The sequence below is a fragment of the Hyla sarda genome, chromosome 8 (genome assembly GCF_029499605.1).
Source record: "Hyla sarda isolate aHylSar1 chromosome 8, aHylSar1.hap1, whole genome shotgun sequence".
In the NCBI taxonomy this organism is placed as follows: domain Eukaryota; kingdom Metazoa; phylum Chordata; class Amphibia; order Anura; family Hylidae; genus Hyla; species Hyla sarda.
In genome coordinates, this window is record NC_079196.1 from 115,372,291 (window position 1) to 115,394,417 (window position 22,127).

General features: G+C 43.3%; 13 pseudogenes; all 13 read left to right on the forward strand.

The window, feature by feature from the left end:
- The first annotated feature begins 1 nt into the window (after position 1).
- Positions 2–266, forward strand: LOC130287793 (U2 spliceosomal RNA; annotated as a pseudogene).
- Positions 267–1,738: 1,472 nt separating this feature from the next.
- Positions 1,739–2,002, forward strand: LOC130289233 (U2 spliceosomal RNA; annotated as a pseudogene).
- A 1,452-nt stretch (positions 2,003–3,454) lies between these two features.
- Positions 3,455–3,718, forward strand: LOC130286773 (U2 spliceosomal RNA; annotated as a pseudogene).
- A 1,458-nt stretch (positions 3,719–5,176) lies between these two features.
- Positions 5,177–5,440, forward strand: LOC130286774 (U2 spliceosomal RNA; annotated as a pseudogene).
- Positions 5,441–6,907: 1,467 nt separating this feature from the next.
- On the forward strand, positions 6,908–7,171 carry LOC130286775 (U2 spliceosomal RNA; annotated as a pseudogene).
- A 1,470-nt stretch (positions 7,172–8,641) lies between these two features.
- On the forward strand, positions 8,642–8,906 carry LOC130289503 (U2 spliceosomal RNA; annotated as a pseudogene).
- A 1,464-nt stretch (positions 8,907–10,370) lies between these two features.
- Positions 10,371–10,634, forward strand: LOC130286776 (U2 spliceosomal RNA; annotated as a pseudogene).
- A 1,462-nt stretch (positions 10,635–12,096) lies between these two features.
- On the forward strand, positions 12,097–12,360 carry LOC130286778 (U2 spliceosomal RNA; annotated as a pseudogene).
- A 1,472-nt stretch (positions 12,361–13,832) lies between these two features.
- On the forward strand, positions 13,833–14,096 carry LOC130289918 (U2 spliceosomal RNA; annotated as a pseudogene).
- A 1,461-nt stretch (positions 14,097–15,557) lies between these two features.
- Positions 15,558–15,821, forward strand: LOC130287370 (U2 spliceosomal RNA; annotated as a pseudogene).
- Positions 15,822–17,259: 1,438 nt separating this feature from the next.
- Positions 17,260–17,524, forward strand: LOC130289393 (U2 spliceosomal RNA; annotated as a pseudogene).
- A 1,443-nt stretch (positions 17,525–18,967) lies between these two features.
- On the forward strand, positions 18,968–19,231 carry LOC130286779 (U2 spliceosomal RNA; annotated as a pseudogene).
- A 1,445-nt stretch (positions 19,232–20,676) lies between these two features.
- On the forward strand, positions 20,677–20,941 carry LOC130288573 (U2 spliceosomal RNA; annotated as a pseudogene).
- Positions 20,942–22,127: the final 1,186 nt, after the last annotated feature.

Sequence of the window (22,127 nt, forward strand, 5' to 3'; positions counted from 1 at the left end):
TATCCCCTCTAGGCCTTTTGGCTTAGATCAAGTGTAAAAAAAGAAAGGATCTTGCGACAGATCGCATCCTGAGGCACGTTTTTTTTTTGTGTGAATACTTGCACTTGGGTGACTTGTGAGCACATACTGATACATACGTTCCCTATCTGGGGACCATAAATTAAATGGATTTTTGAGAAAGGGAGCTGATTTGGAAGCTTGCTTCTGTCGCCCTATGCATTGACCCGATGTGGCAGTATCTTCGGGTAGTAAACAGTGCACCACCCCATTCCAGTGTTAAACAAGAAAGATTCTCATTTAATCCTCCGTGGGTGAGAATTTGAGTTTGAGAATTGGAGACCAAAATGATGAGTTGCACTGACTGGTTTATGAACGTCTATTCATTTAGCGTTTTAATGACCATGTTTGCACACTGAGTGGTGTAAAAAAATAAAATAAAACTAAATAATAATAATCTAGCACACCTGTGCAGGTTTGACATGACATGACAGGTAGCTGTCTTGTGGGTGGTGCTGAATCCTGTTAAATGACATGAGGGTCTCATGCCTATACACAAGGGTGTGTCATTGCTGTTGCTTGACCATGCATTGGTTTCTGTGGTCAGTGAATGATAAAAACTAAATTTACCATCCATTGATGGATGGGAAATCCGCCATGAGGCATTTGTTTTTAGAAACTGCTGCTCACAACCAATGTTGCAATGGAGTGTCTCCATCTGCTGGTGGTATTGGAAAGGCATTAGTGCTATGACAGGGTCTGAAGAAGAAGAAGAAGAAGACGGAAAAAAATATATATAAAAAGAAAAAGAGAGAGAGAGAGAGAGAGAGACTGACTTAGTGAGCGAGTGAGTGAGAGAGTGAGAGTGAGTGAGAGTGAATGAGTGAGTGAGTGATTGAGTGAGTGAGTGAGTGAGTGAGAACAAATGAGTTAAAGCAAGTGAGTGAGAGAGATCGAATGAATGAAAGTCTGAATGACAGAAAGAAAAAAGGATGAAGAAAGAAGCATGAAGAAAAAAAAATGTATATGGAGTTGCTGACATGAGTGCAATCTACAAAGCCGTTGAGGCTGATCCTCATGGGAGGATTATTGCACCAGGACCCTTAGCACTTTTAAAATGCCATTCAATGCCACGGGCTAGATGTAAACTGCAGATGACCATGTTGTGGTAGTTACCATGGATACCCAAGTTATGTGTGAGCTAACACATAGGCCCAACAGATTCCAAGAAGGCCAGAATCACCAGCGGCACCACCATCGATTGTCAGGTCACCCGGATTCAGCAAATACCAGAGTCCAAAATGATGCAGGTTTATACTGTTAATTTTCAGTTTATCGTTACAGTTGGTGTTATTCCATGTCGGAAGGGACGCAGCTACAGCCAGTGGGGTAACTAGAGACAGGCAGGCAGCTATGTGCAACAAAGGTAGGCGTGTTGTTTTCATATGCAGATCTGAAATATTGTCTTATATGCAAGAGGAGGAGTGATGGGGGTTCAGGCAAAAGCCAGGCTATGGATTGCATTGCTAAATGCTCCATCAGAGTGCAATGGTCGCCTGTCCTTTTTTTAAGTGATGATGTGGGATTAGCCTGTGCTGTATGTATGTATGTATGGGTGGCTGACTGCCACCCACCCAGAGAGTGTATGGGAGTCTGGTTGGCTGCCAGCCTTCCTTCCATTCCTATGAGTAATGTGAGTGCTCATGAAGGGGACATGGTTGGGTCCACCCCTTTCCCGGTTATCCCCTCTAGGCCTTTTGGCTTAGATCAAGTGTAAAAAAAGAAAGGATCTTGCGACAGATCGCATCCTGAGGCACGTTTTTTTTTGTGTGAATACTTGCACTTGGGTGACTTGTGAGCACATACTGATACATACGTTCCCTATCTGGGGACCATAAATTAAATGGATTTTTGAGAAAGGGAGCTGATTTGGAAGCTTGCTTCTGTTGCCCTATGCATTGACCCGATGTGGCAGTATCTTCGGGTAGTAAACAGTGCACCACCCCATTCCAGTGTTAAACAAGAAAGATTCTCATTTAATCCTCCGTGGGTGAGAATTTGAGTTTGAGAATTGGAGACCAAAATGATGAGTTGCACTGACTGGTTTATGAACGTCTATTCATTTAGCGTTTTAATGACCATGTTTGCACACTGATTGGTGTAAAAAAATAAAATAAAACTAAATAATAATAATCTAGCACACCTGTGCAGGTTTGACATGACATGACAGGTAGCTGTCTTGTGGGTGGTGCTGAATCCTGTTAAATGACATGAGGGTCTCATGCCTATACACAAGGGTGTGTCATTGCTGTTGCTTGACCATGCATTGGTTTCTGTGGTCAGTGAATGATAAAAACAAAATTTACCATCCATTGATGGATGGGAAATCCGCCATGAGGCATTTGTTTTTAGAAACTGCTGCTCACAACCAATGTTGCAATGGAGTGTCTCCATCTGCTGGTGGTATTGGAAAGGCATTAGTGCTATGACAGGGTCTGAAGAAGAAGAAGAAGAAGAAGAAGACGGAAAAAAATATATATAAAAAGAAAAAGAGAGAGAGAGACTGACTTAGTGAGCGAGTGAGTGAGAGAGTGAATGAGTGAGTGAGTGATTGAGTGAGTGATTGAGTGAGTGAGAACAAATGAGTTAAAGCAAGTGAGTGAGAGAGATCGAATGAATGAAAGTCTGAATGACAGAAAGAAAAAAGGATGAAGAAAGAAGCATGAAGAAAAAAAAATGTATATGGAGTTGCTGACATGAGTGCAATCTACAAAGCCGTTGAGGCTGATCCTCATGGGAGGATTATTGCACCAGGACCCTTAGCACTTTTAAAATGCCATTCAATGCCACGGGCTAGATGTAAACTGCAGATGACCATGTTGTGGTAGTTACCATGGATACCCAAGTGATGTGTGAGCTAACACATAGGCCCAACAGATTCCAAGAAGGCCAGAATCACCAGCGGCACCACCATCGATTGTCAGGTCACCCGGATTCAGCAAATACCAGAGTCCAAAATGATGCAGGTTTATACTGTTAATTTTCAGTTTATCGTTACAGTTGGTGTTATTCCATGTCGGAAGGGACGCAGCTACAGCCAGTGGGGTAACTAGAGACAGGCAGGCAGCTATGTGCAACAAAGGTAGGCGTGTTGTTTTCATATGCAGATCTGAAATATTGTCTTATATGCAAGAGGAGGAGTGATGGGGGTTCAGGCAAAAGCCAGGCTATGGATTGCATTGCTAAATGCTCCATCAGAGTGCAATGGTCGCCTGTCCTTTTTTTAAGTGATGATGTGGGTTTAGCCTGTGCTGTATGTATGTATGTATGGGTGGCTGACTGCCACCCACCCAGAGAGTGTATGGGAGTCTGGTTGGCTGCCAGCCTTCCTTCCATTCCTATGAGTAATGTGAGTGCTCATGAAGGGGACATGGTTGGGTCCACCCCTTTCCCGGTTATCCCCTCTAGGCCTTTTGGCTTAGATCAAGTGTAAAAAAAGAAAGGATCTTGCGACAGATCGCATCCTGAGGCACGTTTTTTTTTGTGTGAATACTTGCACTTGGGTGACTTGTGAGCACATACTGATACATACGTTCCCTATCTGGGGACCATAAATTAAATGGATTTTTGAGAAAGGGAGCTGATTTGGAAGCTTGCTTCTGTCGCCCTATGCATTGACCCGATGTGGCAGTATCTTCGGGTAGTGAACAGTGCACCACCCCATTCCAGTGTTAAACAAGAAAGATTCTCATTTAATCCTCCGTGGGTGAGAATTTGAGTTTGAGAATTGGAGACCAAAATGATGAGTTGCACTGACTGGTTTATGAACGTCTATTCATTTAGCGTTTTAATGACCATGTTTGCACACTGATTGGTGTAAAAAAATAAAATAAAACTAAATAATAATAATCTAGCACACCTGTGCAGGTTTGACATGACATGACAGGTAGCTGTCTTGTGGGTGGTGCTGAATCCTGTTAAATGACATGAGGGTCTCATGCCTATACACAAGGGTGTGTCATTGCTGTTGCTTGACCATGCATTGGTTTCTGTGGTCAGTGAATGATAAAAACAAAATTTACCATCCATTGATGGATGGGAAATCCGCCATGAGGCATTTGTTTTTAGAAACTGCTGCTCACAACCAATGTTGCAATGGAGTGTCTCCATCTGCTGGTGGTATTGGAAAGGCATTAGTGCTATGACAGGGTCTGAAGAAGAAGAAGAAGAAGACGGAAAAAAATATATATAAAAAGAAAAAGAGAGAGAGAGACTGACTTAGTGAGCGAGTGAGTGAGAGAGTGAGAGTGAGTGAGAGTGAATGAGTGAGTGAGTGATTGAGTGAGTGAGTGAGTGAGTGAGAACAAATGAGTTAAAGCAAGTGAGTGAGAGAGATCGAATGAATGAAAGTCTGAATGACAGAAAGAAAAAAGGATGAAGAAAGAAGCATGAAGAAAAAAAAATGTATATGGAGTTGCTGACATGAGTGCAATCTACAAAGCCGTTGAGGCTGATCCTCATGGGAGGATTATTGCACCAGGACCCTTAGCACTTTTAAAATGCCATTCAATGCCACGGGCTAGATGTAAACTGCAGATGACCATGTTGTGGTAGTTACCATGGATACCCAAGTGATGTGTGAGCTAACACATAGGCCCAACAGATTCCAAGAAGGCCAGAATCACCAGCGGCACCACCATCGATTGTCAGGTCACCCGGATTCAGCAAATACCAGAGTCCAAAATGATGCAGGTTTATACTGTTAATTTTCAGTTTATCGTTACAGTTGGTGTTATTCCATGTCGGAAGGGACGCAGCTACAGCCAGTGGGGTAACTAGAGACAGGCAGGCAGCTATGTGCAACAAAGGTAGGCGTGTTGTTTTCATATGCAGATCTGAAATATTGTCTTATATGCAAGAGGAGGAGTGATGGGGGTTCAGGCAAAAGCCAGGCTATGGATTGCATTGCTAAATGCTCCATCAGAGTGCAATGGTCGCCTGTCCTTTTTTTAAGTGATGATGTGGGTTTAGCCTGTGCTGTATGTATGTATGGGTGGCTGACTGCCACCCACCCAGAAAGTGTATGGGAGGCTGGTTGGCTGCCAGCCTTCCTTCCATTCCTATGAGTAATGTGAGTGCTCATGAAGGGGACATGGTTGGGTCCACCCCTTTCCCGGTTATCCCCTCTAGGCCTTTTGGCTTAGATCAAGTGTAAAAAAAGAAAGGATCTTGCGACAGATCGCATCCTGAGGCACGTTTTTTTTTGTGTGAATACTTGCACTTGGGTGACTTGTGAGCACATACTGATACATACGTTCCCTATCTGGGGACCATAAATTAAATGGATTTTTGAGAAAGGGAGCTGATTTGGAAGCTTGCTTCTGTCGCCCTATGCATTGACCCGATGTGGCAGTATCTTCGGGTAGTGAACAGTGCACCACCCCATTCCAGTGTTAAACAAGAAAGATTCTCATTTAATCCTCCGTGGGTGAGAATTTGAGTTTGAGAATTGGAGACCAAAATGATGAGTTGCACTGACTGGTTTATGAACGTCTATTCATTTAGCATTTTAATGACCATGTTTGCACACTGATTGGTGTAAAAAAATAAAATAAAACTAAATAATAATAATCTAGCACACCTGTGCAGGTTTGACATGACATGACAGGTAGCTGTCTTGTGGGTGGTGCTGAATCCTGTTAAATGACATGAGGGTCTCATGCCTATACACAAGGGTGTGTCATTGCTGTTGCTTGACCATGCATTGGTTTCTGTGGTCAGTGAATGATAAAAACAAAATTTACCATCCATTGATGGATGGGAAATCCGCCATGAGGCATTTGTTTTTAGAAACTGCTGCTCACAACCAATGTTGCAATGGAGTGTCTCCATCTGCTGGTGGTATTGGAAAGGCATTAGTGCTATGACAGGGTCTGAAGAAGAAGAAGAAGAAGAAGAAGAAGACGGAAAAAAATATATATAAAAAGAAAAAGAGAGAGAGAGACTGACTTAGTGAGCGAGTGAGTGAGAGAGTGAGAGTGAGTGAGAGTGAATGAGTGAGTGAGTGATTGAGTGAGTGAGTGAGTGAGTGAGAACAAATGAGTTAAAGCAAGTGAGTGAGAGAGATCGAATGAATGAAAGTCTGAATGACAGAAAGAAAAAAGGATGAAGAAAGAAGCATGAAGAAAAAAAAATGTATATGGAGTTGCTGACATGAGTGCAATCTACAAAGCCGTTGAGGCTGATCCTCATGGGAGGATTATTGCACCAGGACCCTTAGCACTTTTAAAATGCCATTCAATGCCACGGGCTAGATGTAAACTGCAGATGACCATGTTGTGGTAGTTACCATGGATACCCAAGTGATGTGTGAGCTAACACATAGGCCCAACAGATTCCAAGAAGGCCAGAATCACCAGCGGCACCACCATCGATTGTCAGGTCACCCGGATTCAGCAAATACCAGAGTCCAAAATGATGCAGGTTTATACTGTTAATTTTCAGTTTATCGTTACAGTTGGTGTTATTCCATGTCGGAAGGGACGCAGCTACAGCCAGTGGGGTAACTAGAGACAGGCAGGCAGCTATGTGCAACAAAGGTAGGCGTGTTGTTTTCATATGCAGATCTGAAATATTGTCTTATATGCAAGAGGAGGAGTGATGGGGGTTCAGGCAAAAGCCAGGCTATGGATTGCATTGCTAAATGCTCCATCAGAGTGCAATGGTCGCCTGTCCTTTTTTTAAGTGATGATGTGGGTTTAGCCTGTGCTGTATGTATGTATGGGTGGCTGACTGCCACCCACCCAGAGAGTGTATGGGAGTCTGGTTGGCTGCCAGCCTTCCTTCCATTCCTATGAGTAATGTGAGTGCTCATGAAGGGGACATGGTTGGGTCCACCCCTTTCCCGGTTATCCCCTCTAGGCCTTTTGGCTTAGATCAAGTGTAAAAAAAGAAAGGATCTTGCGACAGATCGCATCCTGAGGCACGTTTTTTTTTGTGTGAATACTTGCACTTGGGTGACTTGTGAGCACATACTGATACATACGTTCCCTATCTGGGGACCATAAATTAAATGGATTTTTGAGAAAGGGAGCTGATTTGGAAGCTTGCTTCTGTCGCCCTATGCATTGACCCGATGTGGCAGTATCTTCGGGTAGTGAACAGTGCACCACCCCATTCCAGTGTTAAACAAGAAAGATTCTCATTTAATCCTCCGTGGGTGAGAATTTGAGTTTGAGAATTGGAGACCAAAATGATGAGTTGCACTGACTGGTTTATGAACGTCTATTCATTTAGCGTTTTAATGACCATGTTTGCACACTGATTGGTGTAAAAAAATAAAATAAAACTAAATAATAATAATCTAGCACACCTGTGCAGGTTTGACATGACATGACAGGTAGCTGTCTTGTGGGTGGTGCTGAATCCTGTTAAATGACATGAGGGTCTCATGCCTATACACAAGGGTGTGTCATTGCTGTTGCTTGACCATGCATTGGTTTCTGTGGTCAGTGAATGATAAAAACAAAATTTACCATCCATTGATGGATGGGAAATCCGCCATGAGGCATTTGTTTTTAGAAACTGCTGCTCACAACCAATGTTGCAATGGAGTGTCTCCATCTGCTGGTGGTATTGGAAAGGCATTAGTGCTATGACAGGGTCTGAAGAAGAAGAAGAAGAAGAAGAAGACGGAAAAAAATATATATAAAAAGAAAAAGAGAGAGAGAGAGAGAGACTGACTTAGTGAGCGAGTGAGTGAGAGAGTGAGAGTGAGTGAGAGTGAATGAGTGAGTGAGTGATTGAGTGAGTGAGTGAGTGAGAACAAATGAGTTAAAGCAAGTGAGTGAGAGAGATCGAATGAATGAAAGTCTGAATGACAGAAAGAAAAAAGGATGAAGAAAGAAGCATGAAGAAAAAAAAATGTATATGGAGTTGCTGACATGAGTGCAATCTACAAAGCCGTTGAGGCTGATCCTCATGGGAGGATTATTGCACCAGGACCCTTAGCACTTTTAAAATGCCATTCAATGCCACGGGCTAGATGTAAACTGCAGATGACCATGTTGTGGTAGTTACCATGGATACCCAAGTGATGTGTGAGCTAACACATAGGCCCAACATATTCCAAGAAGGCCAGAATCACCAGCGGCACCACCATCGATTGTCAGGTCACCCGGATTCAGCAAATACCAGAGTCCAAAATGATGCAGGTTTATACTGTTAATTTTCAGTTTATCGTTACAGTTGGTGTTATTCCATGTCGGAAGGGACGCAGCTACAGCCAGTGGGGTAACTAGAGACAGGCAGGCAGCTATGTGCAACAAAGGTAGGCGTGTTGTTTTCATATGCAGATCTGAAATATTGTCTTATATGCAAGAGGAGGAGTGATGGGGGTTCAGGCAAAAGCCAGGCTATGGATTGCATTGCTAAATGCTCCATCAGAGTGCAATGGTCGCCTGTCCTTTTTTTAAGTGATGATGTGGGTTTAGCCTGTGCTGTATGTATGTATGTATGGGTGGCTGACTGCCACCCACCCAGAGAGTGTATGGGAGTCTGGTTGGCTGCCAGCCTTCCTTCCATTCCTATGAGTAATGTGAGTGCTCATGAAGGGGACATGGTTGGGTCCACCCCTTTCCCGGTTATCCCCTCTAGGCCTTTTGGCTTAGATCAAGTGTAAAAAAAGAAAGGATCTTGCGACAGATCGCATCCTGAGGCACGTTTTTTTTTTGTGTGAATACTTGCACTTGGGTGACTTGTGAGCACATACTGATACATACGTTCCCTATCTGGGGACCATAAATTAAATGGCTTTTTGAGAAAGGGAGCTGATTTGGAAGCTTGCTTCTGTCGCCCTATGCATTGACCCGATGTGGCAGTATCTTCGGGTAGTGAACAGTGCACCACCCCATTCCAGTGTTAAACAAGAAAGATTCTCATTTAATCCTCCGTGGGTGAGAATTTGAGTTTGAGAATTGGAGACCAAAATGATGAGTTGCACTGACTGGTTTATGAACGTGTATTCATTTAGCGTTTTAATGACCATGTTTGCACACTGATTGGTGTAAAAAAATAAAATAAAACTAAATAATAATAATCTAGCACACCTGTGCAGGTTTGACATGACATGACAGGTAGCTGTCTTGTGGGTGGTGCTGAATCCTGTTAAATGACATGAGGGTCTCATGCCTATACACAAGGGTGTGTCATTGCTGTTGCTTGACCATGCATTGGTTTCTGTGGTCAGTGAATGATAAAAACAAAATTTACCATCCATTGATGGATGGGAAATCCGCCATGAGGCATTTGTTTTTAGAAACTGCTGCTCACAACCAATGTTGCAATGGAGTGTCTCCATCTGCTGGTGGTATTGGAAAGGCATTAGTGCTATGACAGGGTCTGAAGAAGAAGAAGAAGAAGACGGAAAAAAATATATATAAAAAGAAAAAGAGAGAGAGAGAGACTGACTTAGTGAGCGAGTGAGTGAGAGAGTGAGAGTGAGTGAGAGTGAATGAGTGAGTGAGTGATTGAGTGAGTGAGTGAGTGAGTGAGAACAAATGAGTTAAAGCAAGTGAGTGAGAGAGATCGAATGAATGAAAGTCTGAATGACAGAAAGAAAAAAGGATGAAGAAAGAAGCATGAAGAAAAAAAAATGTATATGGAGTTGCTGACATGAGTGCAATCTACAAAGCCGTTGAGGCTGATCCTCATGGGAGGATTATTGCACCAGGACCCTTAGCACTTTTAAAATGCCATTCAATGCCACGGGCTAGATGTAAACTGCAGATGACCATGTTGTGGTAGTTACCATGGATACCCAAGTGATGTGTGAGCTAACACATAGGCCCAACAGATTCCAAGAAGGCCAGAATCACCAGCGGCACCACCATCGATTGTCAGGTCACCCGGATTCAGCAAATACCAGAGTCCAAAATGATGCAGGTTTATACTGTTAATTTTCAGTTTATCGTTACAGTTGGTGTTATTCCATGTCGGAAGGGACGCAGCTACAGCCAGTGGGGTAACTAGAGACAGGCAGGCAGCTATGTGCAACAAAGGTAGGCGTGTTGTTTTCATATGCAGATCTGAAATATTGTCTTATATGCAAGAGGAGGAGTGATGGGGGTTCAGGCAAAAGCCAGGCTATGGATTGCATTGCTAAATGCTCCATCAGAGTGCAATGGTCGCCTGTCCTTTTTTTAAGTGATGATGTGGGTTTAGCCTGTGCTGTATGTATGTATGTATGGGTGGCTGACTGCCACCCACCCAGAGAGTGTATGGGAGTCTGGTTGGCTGCCAGCCTTCCTTCCATTCCTATGAGTAATGTGAGTGCTCATGAAGGGGACATGGTTGGGTCCACCCCTTTCCCGGTTATCCCCTCTAGGCCTTTTGGCTTAGATCAAGTGTAAAAAAAGAAAGGATCTTGCGACAGATCGCATCCTGAGGCACGTTTTTTTTTGTGTGAATACTTGCACTTGGGTGACTTGTGAGCACATACTGATACATACGTTCCCTATCTGGGGACCATAAATTAAATGGATTTTTGAGAAAGGGAGCTGATTTGGAAGCTTGCTTCTGTCGCCCTATGCATTGACCCGATGTGGCAGTATCTTCGGGTAGTGAACAGTGCACCACCCCATTCCAGTGTTAAACAAGAAAGATTCTCATTTAATCCTCCGTGGGTGAGAATTTGAGTTTGAGAATTGGAGACCAAAATGATGAGTTGCACTGACTGGTTTATGAACGTCTATTCATTTAGCGTTTTAATGACCATGTTTGCACACTGATTGGTGTAAAAAAATAAAATAAAACTAAATAATAATAATCTAGCACACCTGTGCAGGTTTGACATGACATGACAGGTAGCTGTCTTGTGGGTGGTGCTGAATCCTGTTAAATGACATGAGGGTCTCATGCCTATACACAAGGGTGTGTCATTGCTGTTGCTTGACCATGCATTGGTTTCTGTGGTCAGTGAATGATAAAAACAAAATTTACCATCCATTGATGGATGGGAAATCCGCCATGAGGCATTTGTTTTTAGAAACTGCTGCTCACAACCAATGTTGCAATGGAGTGTCTCCATCTGCTGGTGGTATTGGAAAGGCATTAGTGCTATGACAGGGTCTGAAGAAGAAGAAGACGGAAAAAAATATATATAAAAAGAAAAAGAGAGAGAGAGAGAGAGACTGACTTAGTGAGCGAGTGAGTGAGAGAGTGAGAGTGAGTGAGAGTGAATGAGTGAGTGAGTGATTGAGTGAGTGAGTGAGTGAGTGAGAACAAATGAGTTAAAGCAAGTGAGTGAGAGAGATCGAATGAATGAAAGTCTGAATGACAGAAAGAAAAAAGGATGAAGAAAGAAGCATGAAGAAAAAAAAATGTATATGGAGTTGCTGACATGAGTGCAATCTACAAAGCCGTTGAGGCTGATCCTCATGGGAGGATTATTGCACCAGGACCCTTAGCACTTTTAAAATGCCATTCAATGCCACGGGCTAGATGTAAACTGCAGATGACCATGTTGTGGTAGTTACCATGGATACCCAAGTGATGTGTGAGCTAACACATAGGCCCAACAGATTCCAAGAAGGCCAGAATCACCAGCGGCACCACCATCGATTGTCAGGTCACCCGGATTCAGCAAATACCAGAGTCCAAAATGATGCAGGTTTATACTGTTAATTTTCAGTTTATCGTTACAGTTGGTGTTATTCCATGTCGGAAGGGACGCAGCTACAGCCAGTGGGGTAACTAGAGACAGGCAGGCAGCTATGTGCAACAAAGGTAGGCGTGTTGTTTTCATATGCAGATCTGAAATATTGTCTTATATGCAAGAGGAGGAGTGATGGGGGTTCAGGCAAAAGCCAGGCTATGGATTGCATTGCTAAATGCTCCATCAGAGTGCAATGGTCGCCTGTCCTTTTTTTAAGTGATGATGTGGGTTTAGCCTGTGCTGTATGTATGTATGTATGGGTGGCTGACTGCCACCCACCCAGAGAGTGTATGGGAGTCTGGTTGGCTGCCAGCCTTCCTTCCATTCCTATGAGTAATGTGAGTGCTCATGAAGGGGACATGGTTGGGTCCACCCCTTTCCCGGTTATCCCCTCTAGGCCTTTTGGCTTAGATCAAGTGTAAAAAAAGAAAGGATCTTGCGACAGATCGCATCCTGAGGCACGTTTTTTTTTGTGTGAATACTTGCACTTGGGTGACTTGTGAGCACATACTGATACATACGTTCCCTATCTGGGGACCATAAATTAAATGGATTTTTGAGAAAGGGAGCTGATTTGGAAGCTTGCTTCTGTCGCCCTATGCATTGACCCGATGTGGCAGTATCTTCGGGTAGTGAACAGTGCACCACCCCATTCCAGTGTTAAACAAGAAAGATTCTCATTTAATACTCCGTGGGTGAGAATTTGAGTTTGAGAATTGGAGACCAAAATGATGAGTTGCACTGACTGGTTTATGAACGTCTATTCATTTAGCGTTTTAATGACCATGTTTGCACACTGATTGGTGTAAAAAAATAAAATAAAACTAAATAATAATAATCTAGCACACCTGTGCAGGTTTGACATGACATGACAGGTAGCTGTCTTGTGGGTGGTGCTGAATCCTGTTAAATGACATGAGGGTCTCATGCCTATACACAAGGGTGTGTCATTGCTGTTGCTTGACCATGCATTGGTTTCTGTGGTCAGTGAATGATAAAAACAAAATTTACCATCCATTGATGGATGGGAAATCCGCCATGAGGCATTTGTTTTTAGAAACTGCTGCTCACAACCAATGTTGCAATGGAGTGTCTCCATCTGCTGGTGGTATTGGAAAGGCATTAGTGCTATGACAGGGTCTGAAGAAGAAGAAGAAGAAGAAGAAGAAGAAGACGGAAAAAAATATATATAAAAAGAAAAAGAGAGAGAGAGAGACTGACTTAGTGAGCGAGTGAGTGAGAGAGTGAGAGTGAGTGAGAGTGAATGAGTGAGTGAGTGATTGAGTGAGTGAGTGAGTGAGAACAAATGAGTTAAAGCAAGTGAGTGAGAGAGATCGAATGAATGAAAGTCTGAATGACAGAAAGAAAAAAGGATGAAGAAAGAAGCATGAAGAAAAAAAAATGTATATGGAGTTGCTGACATGAGTGCAATCTACAAAGCCATTGAGGCTGATCCTCATGGGAGGATTATTGCACCAGGACCCTTAGCACTTTTAAAATGCCATTCAATGCCACGGGCTAGATGTAAACTGCAGATGACCATGTTGTGGTAGTTACCATGGATACCCAAGTGATGTGTGAGCTAACACATAGGCCCAACAGATTCCAAGAAGGCCAGAATCACCAGCGGCACCACCATCGATTGTCAGGTCTCCCGGATTCAGCAAATACCAGAGTCCAAAATGATGCAGGTTTATACTGTTAATTTTCAGTTTATCGTTACAGTTGGTGTTATTCCATGTCGGAAGGGACGCAGCTACAGCCAGTGGGGTAACTAGAGACAGGCAGGCAGCTATGTGCAACAAAGGTAGGCGTGTTGTTTTCATATGCAGATCTGAAATATTGTCTTATATGCAAGAGGAGGAGTGATGGGGGTTCAGGCAAAAGCCAGGCTATGGATTGCATTGCTAAATGCTCCATCAGAGTGCAATGGTCGCCTGTCCTTTTTTTAAGTGATGATGTGGGTTTAGCCTGTGCTGTATGTATGTATGTATGGGTGGCTGACTGCCACCCACCCAGAGAGTGTATGGGAGTCTGGTTGGCTGCCAGCCTTCCTTCCATTCCTATGAGTAATGTGAGTGCTCATGAAGGGGTCATGGTTGGGTCCACCCCTTTCCCGGTTATCCCCTCTAGGCCTTTTGGCTTAGATCAAGTGTAAAAAAAGAAAGGATCTTGCGACAGATCGCATCCTGAGGCACGTTTTTTTTTGTGTGAATACTTGCACTTGGGTGACTTGTGAGCACATACTGATACATACGTTCCCTATCTGGGGACCATAAATTAAATGGATTTTTGAGAAAGGGAGCTGATTTGGAAGCTTACTTCTGTTGCCCTATGCATTGACCCGATGTGGCAGTATCTTTGGGTAGTGAACAGTGCACCACCCCATTCTAGTGTTAAACAAGAAAGATTCTCATTTAATCCTCCGTGGGTGAGAATTTGAGTTTGAGAATTGGAGACCAAAATGATGAGTTGCACTGACTGGTTTATGAACGTCTATTCATTTAGCGTTTTAATGACCATGTTTGCACACTGATTGGTGTAAAAAAATAAAATAAAACTAAATAATAATAATCTAGCACACCTGTGCAGGTTTGACATGACATGACAGGTAGCTGTCTTGTGGGTGGTGCTGAATCCTGTTAAATGACATGAGGGTCTCATGCCTATACACAAGGGTGTGTCATTGCTGTTGCTTGACCATGCATTGGTTTCTGTGGTCAGTGAATGATAAAAACAAAATTTACCATCCATTGATGGATGGGAAATCCGCCATGAGGCACTTGTTTTTAGAAACTGCTGCTCACAACCAATGTTGCAATGGAGTGTCTCCATCTGCTGGTGGTATTGGAAAGGCATTAGTGCTATGACAGGGTCTGAAGAAGAAGAAGAAGAAGACGGAAAAAAATATATATAAAAAGAAAAAGAGAGAGAGAGAGACTGACTTAGTGAGCGAGTGAGTGAGAGAGTGAGAGTGAGTGAGAGTGAATGAGTGAGTGAGTGATTGAGTGAGTGAGTGAGTGAGTGAGAACAAATGAGTTAAAGCAAGTGAGTGAGAGAGATCGAATGAATGAAAGTCTGAATGACAGAAAGAAAAAAGGATGAAGAAAGAAGCATGAAGAAAAAAAAATGTATATGGAGTTGCTGACATGAGTGCAATCTACAAAGCCGTTGAGGCTGATCCTCATGGGAGGATTATTGCACCAGGACCCTTAGCACTTTTAAAATGCCATTCAATGCCACGGGCTAGATGTAAACTGCAGATGACCATGTTGTGGTAGTTACCATGGATACCCAAGTGATGTGTGAGCTAACACATAGGCCCAACAGATTCCAAGAAGGCCAGAATCACCAGCGGCACCACCATCGATTGTCAGGTCACCCGGATTTAGCAAATACCAGAGTCCAAAATGATGCAGGTTTATACTGTTAATTTTCAGTTTATCGTTACAGTTGGTGTTATTCCATGTCGGAAGGGACGCAGCTACAGCCAGTGGGGTAACTAGAGACAGGCAGGCAGCTATGTGCAACAAAGGTAGGCGTGTTGTTTTCATATGCAGATCTGAAATATTGTCTTATATGCAAGAGGAGGAGTGATGGGGGTTCAGGCAAAAGCCAGGCTATGGATTGCATTGCTAAATGCTCCATCAGAGTGCAATGGTCGCCTGTCCTTTTTTTAAGTGATGATGTGGGTTTAGCCTGTGCTGTATGTATGTATGGGTGGCTGACTGCCACCCACCCAGAGAGTGTATGGGAGGCTGGTTGGCTGCCAGCCTTCCTTCCATTCCTATGAGTAATGTGAGTGCTCATGAAGGGGACATGGTTGGGTCCACCCCCTTTCCCGGTTATCCCCTCTAGGCCTTTTGGCTTAGATCAAGTGTAAAAAAAGAAAGGATCTTGCGACAGATCGCATCCTGAGGCACGTTTTTTTTTGTGTGAATACTTGCACTTGGGTGACTTGTGAGCACATACTGATACATATGTTCCCTATCTGGGGACCATAAATTAAATGGATTTTTGAGAAAGGGAGCTGATTTGGAAGCTTGCTTCTGTCGCCCTATGCATTGACCCGATGTGGCAGTATCTTCGGGTAGTGAACAGTGCACCACCCCATTCCAGTGTTAAACAAGAAAGATTCTCATTTAATACTCCGTGGGTGAGAATTTGAGTTTGAGAATTGGAGACCAAAATGATGAGTTGCACTGACTGGTTTATGAACGTCTATTCATTTAGCGTTTTAATGACCATGTTTGCACACTGATTGGTGTAAAAAAATAAAATAAAACTAAATAATAATAATCTAGCACACCTGTGCAGGTTTGACATGACATGACAGGTAGCTGTCTTGTGGGTGGTGCTGAATCCTGTTAAATGACGTGAGGGTCTCATGCCTATACACAAGGGTGTGTCATTGCTGTTGCTTGACCATGCAATGGTTTCTGTGGTCAGTGAATGATAAAAACAAAATTTACCATCCATTGATGGATGGGAAATCCGCCATGAGGCACTTGTTTTTAGAAACTGCTGCTCACAATCAATGTTGCAATGGAGTGTCTCCATCTGCTGGTGGTATTGGAAAGGCATTAGTGCTATGACAGGGTCTGAAGAAGAAGAAGAAGAAGACGGAAAAAAATATATATAAAAAGAAAAAGAGAGAGAGAGAGAGAGACTGACTTAGTGAGCGAGTGAGTGAGAGAGTGAGAGTGAGTGAGAGTGAGTGAGTGAGTGAGTGATTGAGTGAGTGAGTGAGAACAAATGAGTTAAAGCAAGTGAGTGAGAGTCTGAATGACAGAAAGAAAAAAGGATGAAGAAAGAAGCATGAAGAAAAAAAAATGTATATGGAGTTGCTGACATGGGTGCAATCTACAAAGCCGTTGAGGCTGATCCTCATGGGAGGATTATTGCACCAGGACCCTTAGCACTTTTAAAATGCCATTCAATGCCACGGGCTAGATGTAAACTGCAGATGACCATGTTGTGGTAGTTACCATGGATACCCAAGTGATGTGTGAGCTAACACATAGGCCCAACAGATTCCAAGAAGGCCAGAATCACCAGCGGCACCACCATCGATTGTCAGGTCACCCAGATTTAGCAAATACCAGAGTCCAAAATGATGCAGGTTTATACTGTTAATTTTCAGTTTATCGTTACAGTTGGTGTTATTCCATGTCGGAAGGGACGCAGCTACAGCCAGTGGGGTAACTAGAGACAGGCAGGCAGCTATGTGCAACAAAGGTAGGCGTGTTGTTTTCATAGGCAGATCTGAAATATTGTCTTATATGCAAGAGGAGGAGTGATGGGGGTTCAGGCAAAAGCCAGGCTATGGATTGCATTGCTAAATGCTCCATCAGAGTGCAATGGTCGCCTGTCCTTTTTTTAAGTGATGATGTGGGTTTAGCCTGTGCTGTATGTATGTATGGGTGGCTGACTGCCACCCACCCAGAGAGTGTATGGGAGGCTGGTTGGCTGCCAGCCTTCCTTCCATTCCTATGAGTAATGTGAGTGCTCATGAAGGGGACATGGTTGGGTCCACCCCTTTCCCGGTTATCCCCTCTAGGCCTTTTGGCTTAGATCAAGTGTAAAAAAAGAAAGGATCTTGCGACAGATCGCATCCTGAGGCACGTTTTTTTTTTGTGTGAATACTTGCACTTGGGTGACTTGTATGCACATACTGATACATACGTTCCCTATCTGGGGAGCATAAATTAAATGGATTTTTGAGAAAGGGAGCTGATTTGGAAGCTTGCTTCTGTCGCCCTATGCATTGACCCGATGTGGCAGTATCTTCGGGTAGTGAACAGTGCACCACCCCATTCCAGTGTTAAACAAGAAAGATTCTCATTTAATCCTCCGTGGGTGAGAATTTGAGTTTGAGAATTGGAGACCAAAATGATGAGTTGCACTGACTGGTTTATGAACGTCTATTCATTTAGCGTTTTAATGACCATGTTTGCACACTGATTGGTGTAAAAAAATAAAATAAAACTAAATAATAATAATCTAGCACACCTGTGCAGGTTTGACATGACATGACAGGTAGCTGTCTTGTGGGTGGTGCTGAATCCTGTTAAATGACGTGAGGGTCTCATGCCTATACACAAGGGTGTGTCATTGCTGTTGCTTGACCATGCAATGGTTTCTGTGGTCAGTGAATGATAAAAACAAAATTTACCATCCATTGATGGATGGGAAATCCGCCATGAGGCACTTGTTTTTAGAAACTGCTGCTCACAACCAATGTTGCAATGGAGTGTCTCCATCTGCTGGTGGTATTGGAAAGGCATTAGTGCTATGACAGGGTCTGAAGAAGAAGAAGAAGAAGAAGACGGAAAAAAATATATATAAAAAGAAAAAGAGAGAGAGAGAGAGACTGACTTAGTGAGCGAGTGAGTGAGAGAGTGAGAGTGAGTGAGAGTGAGTGAGTGAGTGATTGAGTGAGTGAGTGAGTGAGTGAGAACAAATGAGATAAAGCAAGTGAGTGAGAGTCTGAATGACAGAAAGAAAAAAGGATGAAGAAAGAAGCATGAAGAAAAAAAAATGTATATGGAGTTGCTGACATGAGTGCAATCTACAAAGCCGTTGAGGCTGATCCTCATGGGAGGATTATTGCACCAGGACCCTTAGCACTTTTAAAATGCCATTCAATGCCACGGGCTAGATGTAAACTGCAGATGACCATGTTGTGGTAGTTACCATGGATACCCAAGTGATGTGTGAGCTAACACATAGGCCCAACAGATTCCAAGAAGGCCAGAATCACCAGCGGCACCACCATCGATTGTCAGGTCACCCGGATTTAGCAAATACCAGAGTCCAAAATGATGCAGGTTTATACTGTTAATTTTCAGTTTATCGTTACAGTTGGTGTTATTCCATGTCGGAAGGGACGCAGCTACAGCCAGTGGGGTAACTAGAGACAGGCAGGCAGCTATGTGCAACAAAGGTAGGCGTGTTGTTTTCATATGCAGATCTGAAATATTGTCTTATATGCAAGAGGAGGAGTGATGGGGGTTCAGGCAAAAGCCAGGCTATGGATTGCATTGCTAAATGCTCCATCAGAGTGCAATGGTCGCCTGTCCTTTTTTTAAGTGATGATGTGGGTTTAGCCTGTGCTGTATGTATGTATGGGTGGCTGACTGCCACCCACCCAGAGAGTGTATGGGAGGCTGGTTGGCTGCCAGCCTCCCTTCCATTCCTATGAGTAATGTGAGTGCTCATGAAGGGGACATGGTTGGGTCCACCCCTTTCCCGGTTATCCCCTCTAGGCCTTTTGGCTTAGATCAAGTGTAAAAAAAGAAAGGATCTTGCGACAGATCGCATCCTGAGGCACGTTTTTTTTTGTGTGAATACTTGCACTTGGGTGACTTGTGAGCACATACTGATACATACGTTCCCTATCTGGGGACCATAAATTAAATGGATTTTTGAGAAAGGGAGCTGATTTGGAAGCTTGCTTCTGTCGCCCTATGCATTGACCCGATGTGGCAGTATCTTCGGGTAGTGAACAGTGCACCACCCCATTCCAGTGTTAAACAAGAAAGATTCTCATTTAATCCTCCGTGGGTGAGAATTTGAGTTTGAGAATTGGAGACCAAAATGATGAGTTGCACTGACTGATTTATGAACGTCTATTCATTTAGCGTTTTAATGACCATGTTTGCACACTGATTGGTGTAAAAAAATAAAATAAAACTAAATAATAATAATCTAGCACACCTGTGCAGGTTTGACATGACATGACAGGTAGCTGTCTTGTGGGTGGTGCTGAATCCTGTTAAATGACGTGAGAGTCTCATGCCTATACACAAGGGTGTGTCATTGCTGTTGCTTGACCATGCATTGGTTTCTGTGGTCAGTGAATGATAAAAACATAATTTACCATCCATTGATGGATGGGAAATCCGCCATGAGGCACTTGTTTTTAGAAACTGCTGCTCACAACCAATGTTGCAATGGAGTGTCTCCATCTGCTGGTGGTATTGGAAAGGCATTAGTGCTATGACAGGGTCTGAAGAAGAAGAAGAAGAAGAAGACGGAAAAAAATATATATAAAAAGAAAAAGAGAGAGAGAGAGACTGACTTAGTGAGCGAGTGAGTGAGAGAGTGAGAGTGAGTGAGAGTGAGTGAGTGAGTGAGTGAGTGAGAACAAATGAGTTAAAGCAAGTGAGTGAGATCGAATGAATGAAAGTCTGAATGACAGAAAGAAAAAAGGATGAAGAAAGAAGCATGAAGAAAAAAAAAAATGTATATGGAGTTGCTGACATGAGTGCAATCTACAAAGCCGTTGAGGATGATCCTCATGGGAGGATTATTGCACCAGGACCCTTAGCACTTTTAAAATGCCATTGAATGCCACGGGCTAGATGTAAACTGCAGATGACCATGTTGTGGTAGTTACCATGAATACCCAAGTGATGTGTGAGCTAACACATAGGCCCAACAGATTCCAAGAAGGCCAGAATCACCAGCGGCACCACCATCGATTGTCAGGTCACCCGGATTTAGCAAATACCAGAGTCCAAAATGATGCAGGTTTATACTGTTAATTTTCAGTTTATCGTTACAGTTGGTGTTATTCCATGTCGGAAGGGACGCAGCTACAGCCAGTGGGGTAACTAGAGACAGGCAGGCAGCTATGTGCAACAAAGGTAGGCGTGTTGTTTTCATATGCAGATCTGAAATATTGTCTTATATGCAAGAGGGGGAGTGATGGGGGTTCAGGCAAAAGCCAGGCTATGGATTGCATTGCTAAATGCTCCATCAGAGTGCAATGGTCGCCTGTCCTTTTTTTAAGTGATGATGTGGGTTTAGCCTGTGCTGTATGTATGTATGGGTGGCTGACTGCCACCCACCCACCCAGAGAGTGTATGGGAGGCTGGTTGGCTGCCAGCCTTCCTTCCATTCCTATGAGTAATGTGAGTGCTCATGAAGGGGACATGGTTGGGTCCACCCCTTTCCCGGTTATCCCCTCTAGGCCTTTTGGCTTAGATCAAGTGTAAAAAAAAGAAAGGATCTTGCGACAGATCGCATCCTGAGGCACGTTTTTTTTTGTGTGAATACTTGCACTTGGGTGACTTGTGAGCACATACTGATACATACGTTCCCTATCTGGGGACCATAAATTAAATGGATTTTTGAGAAAGGGAGCTGATTTGGAAGCTTGCTTCTGTCGCCCTATGCATTGACCCGATGTGGCAGTATCTTCGGGTAGTGAACAGTGCACCACCCCATTCCAGTGTTAAACAAGAAAGATTCTCATTTAATCCTCCGTGGGTGAGAATTTGAGTTTGAGAATTGGAGACCAAAATGATGAGTTGCACTGACTGGTTTATGAACGTCTATTCATTTAGCGTTTTAATGACCATGTTTGCACACTGATTGGTGTAAAAAAATAAAATAAAACTAAATAATAATAATCTAGCACACCTGTGCAGGTTTGACATGACATGACAGGTAGCTGTCTTGTGGGTGGTGCTGAATCCTGTTAAATGACGTGAGGGTCTCATGCCTATACACAAGGGTGTGTCATTGCTGTTGCTTGACCATGCATTGGTTTCTGTGGTCAGTGAATGATAAAAACAAAATTTACCATCCATTGATGGATGGGAAATCCGCCATGAGGCACTTGTTTTTAGAAACTGCTGCTCACAACCAATGTTGCAATGGAGTGTCTCCATCTGCTGGTGGTATTGGAAAGGCATTAGTGCTATGACAGGGTCTGAAGAAGAAGAAGAAGAAGACGGAAAAAAATATATATGAAAAGAAAAAGAGAGAGAGAGAGAGAGACTGACTTAGTGAGAGAGTGAGAGTGAGTGAGAGTGAGTGAGAGTGAGTGAGAGTGAGTGAGAGTGAGAGTGAGTGTGAGAGTGAGTGAGTGAGTGAGTGATTGAGTGAGTGAGTGAGTGAGAACAAATGAGTTAAAGCAAGTGAGTGAGAGAGATCGAATGAATGAAAGTCTGAATGACAGAAAGAAAAAAGGATGAAGAAAGAAGCATGAAGAAAAAAAAATGTATATGGAGTTGCTGACATGAGTGCAATCTAAAAGGCCGTTAAGGCTGATCCTCATGGGAGGATTAGTGCACCAGGACCCTTAGCACTTTTAAAATGCCATTCAATGCCACGGGCTAGATGTAAACTGCAGATGACCATGTTGTGGTAGTTACCATGGATACCCAAGTGATGTGTGAGCTAACACATAGGCCCAACAGATTCCAAGAAGGCCAGAATCACCAGCGGCACCACCATCGATTGTCAGGTCACCCGGATTTAGCAAATACCAGAGTCCAAAATGATGCAGGTTTATACTGTTAATTTTCAGTTTATCGTTACAGTTGGTGTTATTCCATGTCGGAAGGGACCCAGCTACAGCCAGTGGGGTAACTAGAGACAGGCAGGCAGCTATGTGCAACAAAGG